The 12,857-nt window shown below is 44.7% G+C and overlaps 1 protein-coding gene across 7 annotated transcripts in view; it reads right to left on the reverse strand.

Moving 5' to 3' along the window:
- Plec (plectin) overlaps positions 1-12,857 on the reverse strand; it is a 61,791-nt gene that overhangs the window by 43,704 nt on the left and 5,230 nt on the right. The gene's annotated exons all lie outside the window — the stretch shown is intronic.

The following is a 12,857-nucleotide window of genomic DNA, read 5'->3' on the forward strand; positions in this document are numbered from 1 at the left end:
GGGGTCACATAACCATTAAAAGTAGAGAATTAACACCCTTCCTCCCATCCTGTCCCTTCACGATCCCAAACACAGTGTAAATACAATCACTTCCTGCTTGTTCCTCCAGTTTCCTTATGGAAAATAACCAAGTAAATCCTAATATGGTCTAGACTTTCCTTCTTCTAACATAAAAGCTGACATCTGACGGACCTGCTTCAACCCTGGCTCTTCCATCAACCCCATCATCACCCTTGCTCCCTAAATGGGCACACAGGAGGGCAGCTCCTCTTTCCTGCTGGTATGTCTATTATTTCTGATAGACACTTCCCCTCATCCGTTTGCCAGTTTCTCATCAACAAGTCTCAGAACTCAAGACTTTTGGATTTTATCAATATGATAATTGCAATTTGGTGTAAATAAAGTCTAGATTTTGAAAATCGGAAGTTTTAACATTTACTTATTGGTTTGTTTGTTTATCGTATGTGTGCAGCAGCGCAATGGAAGGCAGAGGACAACTCAGGTCATCACCTTTACCATAGGAACCATTCCGCCTATAGCAGATATAGATAGATAGATAGATAGATAGATAGATAGATAGATAGATAGATAGATAGATATAAAACTAATTATAACCTCAAAGTTCTAGGAGAAGGAAATGTTTACTCCGATGTGTCGACTGCTATGGTTTGAATGTGATTAGTCCCCACCAAAATTCATCTGAGGCTTAACTCCTCAAGGTAAAGGGATTGAAGCAGCAAACCTTAAGAGAAATAATTAGCTGTTTAAGAAGGATTAATGCTGTCTCACAAGGGTGCTGTCTCTCAAGGGACGAGATTAGCGCTTGCCAGAGCAGATTGCTCTCAACGAGCCTGGACCTTCCAGGATTTCTCCTCGGCGGCCATCAGCTCTCCCACGTGAGGCCATTTACCCTACTGCAGCCTCACGAGGGGCCAACCAGATGGGGCCGTCTGATTATAAACTTTCACCCTCCAACACCTCAAGCTAAAGAAGCCTCTTATCTTTATTAAAATATCCAGTCTCGCCAGGCATTGGGAGACAGAGGCAGGCGGATCTCTGAGTTTGAGGCCAGTCTGTTCTACAGAGCAAGTTCCAGGACAGTCAGGGCTGAACAGAGAAACTCTGTCTCGAAAAAGCCAAAAATAAATAAATAAATAATTCACTCTCAATTACTTTTAAGTCTTTTGATAAGATAATGTGTAAAATACTCATTCTCACATATTTTGTTAGCAATGTAGAATGAAACCATGATGTAACCATAGACAGGAATATGACAGCATAATTAACGTCACAGAAAGCTATTCATATTCTAGCATTAAAACGTTACAAAGGAACCAGGCAGTGATGGCACACACTCTTAATCCCAGCACTCAGGAGGCAGAGGCAGGCGGATCTCTGTGAGTTTGAGGCCAGCCTGGTCTACAAGAGTTAGTTCCAGGACACCAGAACAGGTTCTAAAGTTATAGAGAAATCTCGAAGAAAAAAAAAGTTACAAAAGTCAGCCAGGAGTACACCGGTCAGGTATAGTAGCTCATGTCTTTAATACCAGCTCTTGGGAGACAGAGGCAGGCAGATCTCTGTGAGTTCAAGGCCAGCCTGGTCTACACAATGAGTTCCAGGATAGCCAGGGTTACACAGAGAGACTCCTGTCACAAAAAAAAAAAAAAGGAAGAAAGAAAGTTAGTTACAAAGGTCAGTGCTGGAGAGATGGCTCAGCAGTTAAAAGTAATTGTTGCTCTTGCATAGAACCCAAATTCAGGTCTCAGAACCCTCATGGTTGCTCACAACCACCTGTAACTCCAATTCTAGGAGGTACACATAAATATGTGCAAGCAAAACACTCATAAACATAAAATAGTCTGGGGAGGATCTTTTTAAAAAAGCAAAGAAAAGCCAGGAGTCAGAGGCAGGTAGATCTCTGAGTTCTAGGCTACCTTGTCTACAAAGTTCCAAGAGAGCTAGGGCTACATAGAGAAACCGTGTCTCAAAACACAAGAGATGACAGATAGATAGATAGATAGATAGATAGATAGATAGATAGATAGATAGATAGATAGATAGATATACATAGATAGCAAAATAGACAGACAGACAAATAAAACAGCTGCTAAGATTCATTGGGTACCTTCTTTAGATAACGCCCTAGTTGACTGGGTTGCAGAGCTGGTTCAGTGGTTAAACACATTCACTGATCTTCCAGAGAACTCACGTTCTAGTCCCAGAACCCACATGGTAGCTCCCAACCATCTGTAACCCCAGTTCAAGAGGAGCTGACACCTTCTTCTGGCCTCCAAGGGCACCAGGCACACAAGCAATGCACAGATGTACATATATTTGGGCAAAACAAGAATGTTAAAAAAAGCAAAACAAAACAAAATTAAAAACCAGGTAAAAAGAACCCAATTGCTAAAGAACTCATCACAAAAGTCTGAAATACTTCATAACACTACATCATATAGTCACGAGTAAAGCACAGTAACAAACATGGGGCAGGCGTGTTTAAAAAAACAAACACAAAGAAAACATACCTAAGTTTTATATCAATCAAACACTAGAGGACAATTTGAAGTGGGAATGAAACAGCAGACTCCCAACACATACATCTACATCCCAAAAATTCATAAACTGACTTGGAGACAGATCTAACTAAGACCCAAAACTGAGGTCATCTTGGATTATCCAGGTGGTCCTAGGTCTAAGGACAGTGTCCTCAGGAGACACAGGGAGAAAAAACAGAGAGGCAGAGGCTGGAAGTATGATCCAAGGGAAGGCAGGATTTTCCCAAGTGCCTCCAGAGGAAGCTCCCACCAACGCTTGGATGTTGACTTCTGGCCTGCTGTGGTCCAAAATGACCAAGGAAATTAATGCAGATATTATTTCAAGGTATGGGGTGCTGTGTCACAGATATCTGAAAATGTGGAAATGGAGGCAAAGCAAGGTGGTGCATATCTTTGAACCCAGCACTTAGGAAGCAGAGGCAAGAATATCTCTGAGTTTGAAGCCAGCCCAGTCTACATAGCTAGTTTCAAGTGAGCAAGAGACCCTGTCTCAACAACAGCAACAAAACAAAAACAAAACCTGTTAAAATTAGGTAACAGACAGAAACTGGAGAATTTTGAGGCATGTGAGAGAAAAAGCCTAGGACTGCCTTGCCTGGTTGCTGCTGGAAACATGGAGGACGAGAGAGGGTGTAGTACCCATGGTATGTCCCCAGTCCAGCTATTCTGAAGGCTTGAGCCAAGGAGTTTCAAGCTATCCTGGGCACTACAGTGAAACCAACATTTAAGAGAAAAGGGAAGAAGGTAATAGGAAGCTTAAAGACGTTGCTGTGAAGCCATGTGAGTTGGAAAAGTGCCTGCCCAGCATACACAAAACCCAGGGTTTGACCCCAACATCTCATAAACTAGGCACCTTGGCAGTGGTGGCACATGACTGCAGTCCCCCACTGGGGAATTGGAGGCAGGGGAACCAAAAGTACAAAGTCATCTCTGGCTACATGGTGAGCTGAAGTTAGGTCTGAGATATAGGAGACCCCTCCTCAAAAAAATATGAAAAGAAAAATGTGGAGTTTGAATGAGAATGGCCCCTAAAGGCTCACATGTTTGTATGCTTACTCCCCAGTTAGTGGAACTGTTTGGGAAGGATTAGAGGGTGTGGCCTCATTGGAGTGTTAAGTCACTGGGGTTGGGTTTTGAGGTTTCTGAAGGCCACAATAGGCCCAATTTAAGCACTTAGCTACTAATCCAGTGACATGCCTGCCTGTCACCATGCTCCCTGTCATAATGGTCATAGACTCTAACCCTCTGAAACGGTAAGCAAGCCCTAAGTTGCCTTGGTTGTGGTGTCTATTCACAGTAATAGAACAATAACTATGACAGAAAAGGAAGAAAGGAAGGGAGGAAGAGGCAGATAGATTTCTATGAGTTCAAGGCCATGCTGATCTATATAGTAAATACTAGGCCTGCAAGGGATACATAGTAAGATCCTGTCAAGGGGCTGGAGAGATGGCTCAGTGGTTAAGAGCATTGCCTGCTCTTCCAGAGGTCCTGAGTTCAATTCCCAGCAACCACATGGTGGCTCATAACCATCTGTACATTGTATGCTTAATAAATAAATAAATCTTTTTAAAAAAAAAGATCCTGTCAAGAAGAAGGAGAAAGAGGCAGGTAGACCTTTGAGTTCAAAGCTAGCCTGTTCTATAGAGCCAGGACAACCAAGGCTATACAGAGAAACCCTGTATCAACAAACAAGAAAGAAAGAAAGAAAGAAAGAAAGAAAGAAAGAAAGAAAGAAAGAAAGAAAGAAAGAAAGAAGGAAAGAGAGAGAGAAGAGGAGGAGAAGGAAGAATAAATAAATGAGAAAAACATATTCTCAGATACTCGAAGTAAGATTATCCTTGTCTTGAAGGAGCCAAAGTTGACCTGGTTCTACTGCTGGGTGCAGAATTTGTAATCAACAAACAGGAATTTTTTAGCTGAAACAATTTCCAAGCAGCTATAGCCCAACTTCTTCTTGTGGCTCATCTTAAAAGTCAGGAAGAAAAAGAAATTGAGGAAGGAACTGTTAAGCAAAAAGAAACCAGCATTGATGATTTGGGAAATTAAAAGACTACTCAGTTTGCAAAAAGATGCCAACATTGGGAGCGTAACTGTCTGGACAGGATGCTCTGGACAGAAAGCCACATGTGTGACTAGATAGCCTTTTGCCTACGTGTGACTCATGAGTCCATTCAACTACCTCTGCAGAGTCAGGAGGAGGGAGATTATCTAGAAAAGCCCTGGGGCAGGCACTCTTGGTTAGTGGCCTGGCTCTCTGTGACACAGAGGGAGGAAGACACAGATTTATGAAAATGCTGTGCCATAGCAACCCTGCCAGCCTGGACTAAAGGGACAAAGACAGAAGGAAACAGAATGGCTAGACTTCCAAGATGCTATGAGCAGGAACCTAGTCAGAGCAAGCATGTCTCTGCTCAGAGAAAGGCAGCAGCTGGGTGGTGATGGCGCACGCCTTTAATCCCAGCACTCGGGAGGCAGAGGCAGAAGGATCTCAGAGTTTGAGGCCAGCCTGATTTACAGAGCAAGTTCCAGGACAGCCAGAGCTACACAGAGAAACCCTGCCTTGAAAAACAAAAACAAAAGAAAGAAAAGAAGGAAGGGAAGGAGGGAGGGGGGAAGGAGGAAAGAAGAAAGGAAGCAAGCAAGGAAGCAAGCAAGCAGCAAAAATGGCCTCCTTTTTCTTCTTGGATCAGGGTCTCCTTTACCTTGGGAAAACAATAAATGTCCTTTTCAATAACCAACTGGCCCAACTTAGAGGACCCTCCTAAGGCCCAAACCCTACAGAGAGGTCAGGCATGAAGAGCCCTAAAGGCCGGTATCCCAAGCCCTAAAGGCCTGTATCCCAAGGGAGCACTGTCATCTTCCACCAGCTTCCACTCCCCACCAGCTTCCCACACATCCCTTGGTGCCAGGAAACTGACTGCACCCCTAATAAGAATCTGGCTGAGGTCCCTGTAGTCCCTTGTCCTTTGCTCCCAGGCATTCTTTCCGATTCTGTTTGCTCTCGGGACTTTGTGCTCAAACTGGATGTGGTAGCACAGGCTTTTATTTCAAGCACTAGGGAGGCAAAGACAGGCAGGCCAGCCTAATCTACATAAAGGAACTCTAGGCTAGCCAAGGTTACATAGAGACCTTGTATCGAAAAACAAAACAATACACACAAACACACACACACACACACACACACACACACACACACACACACACACACCCCTCATGCCCAGGCAGCCCTCTCCTCCTACCCTAGTGTTCTGTATTCTTCCAGTCCCTAGGCTTGGAGGGTCTTAGGGAGCAGGTCTGTCCCCAGCCATGCCCAATACAGTATTCCTCAGCCACATCCCTATCTCAGAGCCAGCTGTAGACGCCCAATGCCAACCTACCATTTTACTTTCTCTAGCATGGACGAGGCACCTCCACCCAGTCGCTCTCTATCTCCACTGCCACCTCAGCAGCTTCTCAGAGAACAAAGGAGTCATGGCATAAGTTGGGGTGCTATGGGGTCCAGCTCAGAGTCCACCTGCCCCACCTAGAAACTGGGGGGGGGGTGGAGCTTGGCTCAGGGATGCAGAGATGCAGCAAGTCATGGACCCTGCTCTCAGGAAGCTGAGTTCGATGGAAGAAAAGACATTTAAGATACTCCTTGTTGCCTGTGAACACACATCCAGATCCTGAAGCCTCTTCTATATTTCAGGGACCCCCAAAATTCCAGACAAGTTAAAGGTACAAAATAAATAGGTGTATGTAGTTTTATTTTCGCTTTTATTTTCTTCCTGTGTGTGTGTGTACGCATGTGCACGTGTGTGTGTGTGCACATGCATGCGTGTGTCGCTGTGTGTATGTACACATGTGTGCAGGCGCACAGGTGCCAGAAGAGGACACTGGGTTTTGCTGGAGCTGGAGCTACAGGATAATATTGTGAGCCTCCAGACGTGGGTGCTGCAAACCAAACTTGGCTCCTCTAGAAAAGTAGTAAGGGCTCTTGACAATGAGTCATGCCTCCAGCCCATGGCATTGTTTTTTAATAAAAGAAAGCCATTCAAACCACAGTATAAAATCCAAAGGTCACAGAATGAAGCTGGCAAACTTGTAAGACAGTTCTGGCCAGGAACTGTGCTGAGCATAGCTTCAGTTGAGGCCGATCATTTGGGCACAGGAGTTTGAGACCAACCTGGGAAACATAGCAAGACTCCTTTCAAGTAATAATCATTATTATTATTATTATTATTTGGGTTTTTTTGAGACAGGGTTTCTTGTGTTGCCCAGCCATCCTAGAACTCACTCTGTAGATCAGCTGGTCTCGAACTCACAGAGATCCACCTGCTTCTGCCTCCCAGCCCTGGGATTAAAGGTGTGCGCCACCACTCCAGGCTCAATAATAATTATTTTATTATTAAATAGTCAAATCAATTTGCCCAAAATTTCTATCAACAGACTCAAATAAAGATAGACAGACAGATAGCTGAGAGGCAGAGATAGGTGGATCTCTGAGTTTGAGGCAGCTTGGTCTACAGAGTTCAGGACAGCCAGGCCTACACAGAAACCCTGTTTCCAAAATCCAAAAAAGAAAAAAAGACATTGATGATGTCAGATTCAGCTACTGGAATACAAAGGAGTCAAAAACGTTGTCTCATGGTCTGAGTGATCACAAGGCAACCTTGAAATTGAAGCTATATGTGTAGAATTTGTACATTTTTCTATAGAAAGGCTATAATTCAATAAAACCTTCGCATGCTTACAGAATAACCAGAGAACATTAAATTTACATAATGTTTAAAGATATAAACATTTAAAGAACACTCACAAATGAAAAAGAAGTTTTAAAAAATGGAGCGTTAGCTCAGTCAGTAAAATGGTTGTCACGCAGGTATGAGGAACTGAGTTAGAATCCTAGCAACCACGTTAAAAGCCAGGTGTGGGGGCTGCGGAGACGGCTCTGTCATTAAGAGCTCTTGCTATTCTTCCAGAGGTCCTGGGTTCAATTCCCAACACCTACATGGAGGCTTACAGCCGTCTGTAACTCTAGTTCCTGGGAATCCGATAGCTCCTGGAGAGCTGACTCTTCTCTTGCCTCCACAGGCACACACATGGTGCACAGACGTGTACAGGAAAATACTTGAACACATAAAGAAAAAAGCCAGGTGGAGAAGCAAACATTTATAATCCAGATCTGGGGAAGCAGAGAGAGACCCGTGGGAGTCCTTGGCCTGCCAGCCTCTCCTCCTTATTCCAGTCCAGTGAGAGACCCTGTCTCCAGACAGCAACAATAAAGGACATCGATCAGGAAAGAGGCTGTTCTCTGACCTCCACATACATGCACACATGTGTGTACTCACACACACCTTAACACAGGCACACACAGCCAGACAAAGGAACAACTCATGTCAAAATTAACAACAACTTTTAAACAGGCAACTCAAAAAAAAAGAAAGAAGGAAAGAAGGAAGGAAGGAAGGAAGGAAGGAAGGAAGGAAGGAAGGAAGGAAGGCAGGCAGTCCAATGACCGTGAGATGGTTTAGCAGTAAAGATATTTGCCACCAAGCCTGACAACCCAAGTTCAATCCCCAGAGCCTTCAAGGTGGACGCAGCAGAGAACACCAGAAAGTTGTCCCCTGACTTCCACACACACACTGTAGCATATGTATGCTAGCTATCTTTTCCCCACCTCTCCCTCCCCACCCGCCACAACACCCCCCCAAAATATGTAAAACATAATTTAGAAATGTGAATAAGTGCTAACTCCGTGAAACAGATGCTGGTCTTTATTAATAATCAAATAATACAGAGTATATCAGAGTAGAATTTTCTTTTTTCAGGGGGGTTGTTTCAAGACAGGGTTTCTCTGTGTAGCCCTGGCTGTCCTGGAACTCAGAGATGCGCCTGCCTCTGCCTCCTGGGTCCTGGGCTTAAGGGCATGAGCCACCCTGGCCAAGCACAAATTAGAATTTTCTCACCAAGACTGTAAAAAGTTCTGTGTCATATCTGAAGGATTCATCTCAACTGGAGGACAATCTAGAAATACAACATTTTTAATTTTTTTTGTGTGTGTGTGTGTGCTTACACACATGTGAGTGTGCACACGTGTTCCAGGAGTGCTTGTGGAAGCCAGAGACCAGCTTTCAGAATTTGTTCTCCCTCCATGGGCTCTGGGGATGGAACTCGGTTATCAAGCCCACACAGCAAGTGTTTTTTAACTACTGAGCCAGCTCACTGGCCCTAGAAATACAACCTTTTTTTTTATTTTATTTTTTAAGATTTTTTTAGGTCAGGCGGTGGTGGTACATGTCTTTAATCCCAGCACTCGGGAGGCAGAGGCAGGAGGATCTCTGAAAGTTCAAGGCCAGCCTGGTCTACAGAGCTAGTTCTCTGGATGCACAGAGAAACCCTGTCTTGAAAAACCATAAAAAATATTTATTTTTACTACATTTTTATTTATGTGCATTCATATGTATATTTATATTTGTGTGTGTGTGTGTGTGTGTACCACATGAGTGCAGGTGCCCGTGGAAACCAGAAGAGGATATAGGACTCCCTGGAGCTGAATAATAGAAATAAGGCAACGAGAGTGAGTTATGGGACTAGAACTCAGGTCTTATGGGAGAGGAATAAGCGCTCTTAACTGCCACATTCTCTCTCCAGCCCCAATAAGCTTTTTAAAATAAGTCCAATGTCCATCTGAAAGGATCAAGTAAATAAACAGTGATGCTTCCAAGTAATGGAGTATTTTGTAATCATTTAAAAACATGAGACAAGCCGGGCGGTGGTGGCGCACGCCTTTAATCCCAGCACTCGGGAGGCAGAGGCAGGCGGATCTCTGTGAGTTCGAGACCAGCCTGGTCTACAGAGTGAGTTCCAGGACAGGCTCCAAAAGCTACTGAGAAACCCTGTCTTGAAACAAAACAAAACAAAAAATATGAGACAGTTAATAGCATTCAATGGGGAAAGAATCTCTGTGATAGACTATGCTGGGACAAGAGGATGTTCAGACGCAAATGTGGACATCTACTTCACGTCAAGCACAAAATGAACTCAAAACAGACCAAAGATCTCAACATAAGAGCTAAGAATAGGGGCTAGACATACAGATCGGCCGTGAAGAACACCGGCTCCTCTTTCGGATGATGCGGGTTCAGTTCCTAGTACCTACAAGGCAGCTCACAACCATCTGTAACTTCAGTCCTGGGGCATCTGACGCCCTCTTTTGTCCTCTACAGGCACTGCACGCACACGGTATGCAAGCAAGCAGGCGCTCTACCCAGAAATTTAATGCAATTTTTTTAATGAGCTAAATATATATGTATATACCTAGAAGTGTAGCTCAGTTGTGATCATTCAGCTTTCATGTATGAAGCCCTGGGTTCAATCCCAGCACCACAAGGAAAGAAGAAGGAAAAAAACACAAGCACACATCTTTGTAGTTTTGGTTTAAGCAATGGTTTCTTCTTTAAAAAATGGTTTATTTGATATGACATGTGAACAAAATAAATAAATCAGCATATAATAATGAAAACTTAATATCCTTTGTAAGCTGGGGAGATGACTCAGCAGGTAAAGCAATTACCACCACGGCTGGAGACCTGGGTCCAATCCCTGCTACCCAGGCGGAAGGAAAGAAGTGGATGCCACAAACTGTCCTTTATCCTCCATACGCTCACCATGTGCTCACCCCACCCAATAATGAGGCTAGTGTCAATTTTTTAAATTAAAAGTATTTTTTTTTAAAAAAAACTTAAGTATTTCAAAATATACTTCAAGACATTAGAAAGGCAGCTAGCATACTGAAGGTCCTAGGGTCCATTCCCCACTCCACAAAAGGAAAAAAATAAAGAAGAAAATTTATAGATGGAGAAGAGAGAGAAGGGGGGAATTAAAGGGAGTGAAGAAATTAGAAACTTCACACAGCGATATTGGGAAAGTAGAATACTTCAGCTACGATGGAAAACCATCTGGCAGGTCCTCAAACGGTTAAATATAGAATTACCTCATGACCTAGCAACTCCACTCCTAGTCATCCACCCAAGAGAAAGGTACAAGTCCACACATACACGTGGGTGCACATGCTAACAGTACCATTAGTCATAATAATTCAAACATTTATCAGCTGATAAATACACAAACGAACATTGCTATAGCCATAAAATGAAACTTTCTCCCATGGTGGCATATGTCTGCAAACTCAACACCCACGAGGCAAAAGAAAGAGTATTGCAAATTCAAGACCAATCTGGGCTATGCTCCTGTCACAAAAAAGAGGGTCAGAATAAAAGTGAGGTGCATAAAATACTGGTATGTGTAGAAGAAGGCAGGCTCAAATTGCTGGAGTCCATTTAGATGAAATATTCCATCCAGAGTTCATAGGGGTTAAAAGCAGATCAGTGACAACAAAAATGTCCTGGAATTGACTGTGATGGACGTATGACTCCATCAATATTCTTAAAAAGATCATTAAATTGTACACTTTTTTTTGGTTTTTTAAAAACAGCGTTTCTCTGTGTAGCCCTGGAACTCGTTCTGTAGACGGGGTGGCCTCGAACTCACAGAGATCTGCCTGCCTCTGCCTCCCAAGTTGCTGGGATTAAAAGCAAGCGCCGTCACCACCTTAATTGTACACTTTAAACAAGTGAATCTTGTTATGGCGTGTGAAGTACATCCGAGCAATAATAAGCAAGAGGTCAATAGAATGGGGGCTGGAAAGAAACAGCCAATGGCTCCAGAGGTCATCAGCTCCAGAGGTCATCAGCTCCAGAGGTCATCAGCTCCAGAGGTCATCGTAGTCTGAAAGTGAGGGAGTAGCTCGCCCCCCCCGCCCGCCTTTTACTACTTTCTTTAAGGTAGTTCCAATCTGTCCGACTGGTTTTTAAGCATGCTTTGCTTTCCACAGTAAAGAGACTGTAAGTCCTCTCCGAAGAGCCCCAGGCGACTGCCAGCTGAGCTCCACTGCAGAGGATCCCTGCTCAGTCACCATTCATCCATGTAAACACCCTGCAAAGGCTAGCTGGGCTGGGGGGTGCTGGTGCCAGGGACACAAATAACAGAGCTCAGAGTCCAGTGTGGAAAAGGACAGGAACGCGGGAGTGGGTACGACCCATAACGGTACCAGGTAGGCCGCAGACTTCGAAGGAGTTTGAGCCGCCCCAGACAGGTCTTGCTGTAGACAGACTGACAGCTCCCAGCCCTCTTCTAGTCCACCGTTTCCCCAGCCCATGTGTGAGTCTCCCGTGTAGATGCTTCTTGCCGATTCCCAACCCCCAGACCTCACTCACTCGTCAATAGTACTCACTCCTGCCTTGCTTCTTATACCCTTTGCCCAGATGACCTGGCAGTCTGGTCAGCACTCCCAAGCCCCACCCTGCCAACCGTGCCTCCTATTGCTATATGGCTCCCATGATTGATAGGATAGCCTTGAAGGTGGCCCTGATTCATGCTTTGGGGGAGTCAGGTGTTTTCCTTTTTACCAAACATCCCATCTCCATACACCTAAATAATCTCATCCCCCTTAAAAACCTTCCCCACCTTCCTCATGGCCACAAGCTCCCATAGCACAGCAGTGTAGCATAGCTCTACGTGGGAACCAGGGGTCAGGATGCCTCTCATAGGTGGACCAGATGGCAGTAAGTTCAGCAGCCATAACAAGGGTGCTTCCCTCCTGGTTGGGCACCCAGAGCTCTCCAGCCACAAGCCCCAGCACGTTTCAGCTCTGCAGGACTCTCCAAGGATAGAAGGCAGGGTCGATCAGGGAGACAGAGGAGGCTCAAGTAGACTGGAAGTTTGGAAAGTTCTTAGGAAAAGCATTGCCCTGTGGGGAAGGCTGGGAATTTCCAAAGAAGAGCAGCCAGAAATGACTCCAGGGAAGAGGTCTGGGAGGTTGTAAATAGGAGTGAAGGTCAGTAGGATGAGTCAAAAGGAGACGCTAGCATCTCTTTAAAAGGCTAGAACCTTTCCTCAGCTCAGATGTGTGAGGTGGAACTTCCGAGGGCAGGTAAGTTTCCCCCGCCTCCCGTAGAAAAGGTCAGCGGTGAGCTGGACTTAGAAGAGAGGCATAATCACCTTCAAGGCCCTTGCTGACTAATATTAGGTACCAGGTCTTCTGCCTAGCTTGCCAGGGACATGTCTTTGCAATCCAGGAACCTCAGTAGCCCAATGGGGCAGGTCCCAACGAGATCACTAGGGTCAGACCTCAAAAAGAAGCAGGATAGCTGGGCGGTGGTGGTACATGCCTTTAATCTCAGCACTCAGAAGGCAGAGGCAAGAGGATCTCGGTGAGTTTGAGGCCAGCCTGGTCTACAAGAGCTAGTTCCAGGACAT

Source organism: Microtus ochrogaster, chromosome 15 (genome assembly GCF_000317375.1).
Source record: "Microtus ochrogaster isolate Prairie Vole_2 chromosome 15, MicOch1.0, whole genome shotgun sequence".
NCBI lineage: Eukaryota > Metazoa > Chordata > Mammalia > Rodentia > Cricetidae > Microtus > Microtus ochrogaster.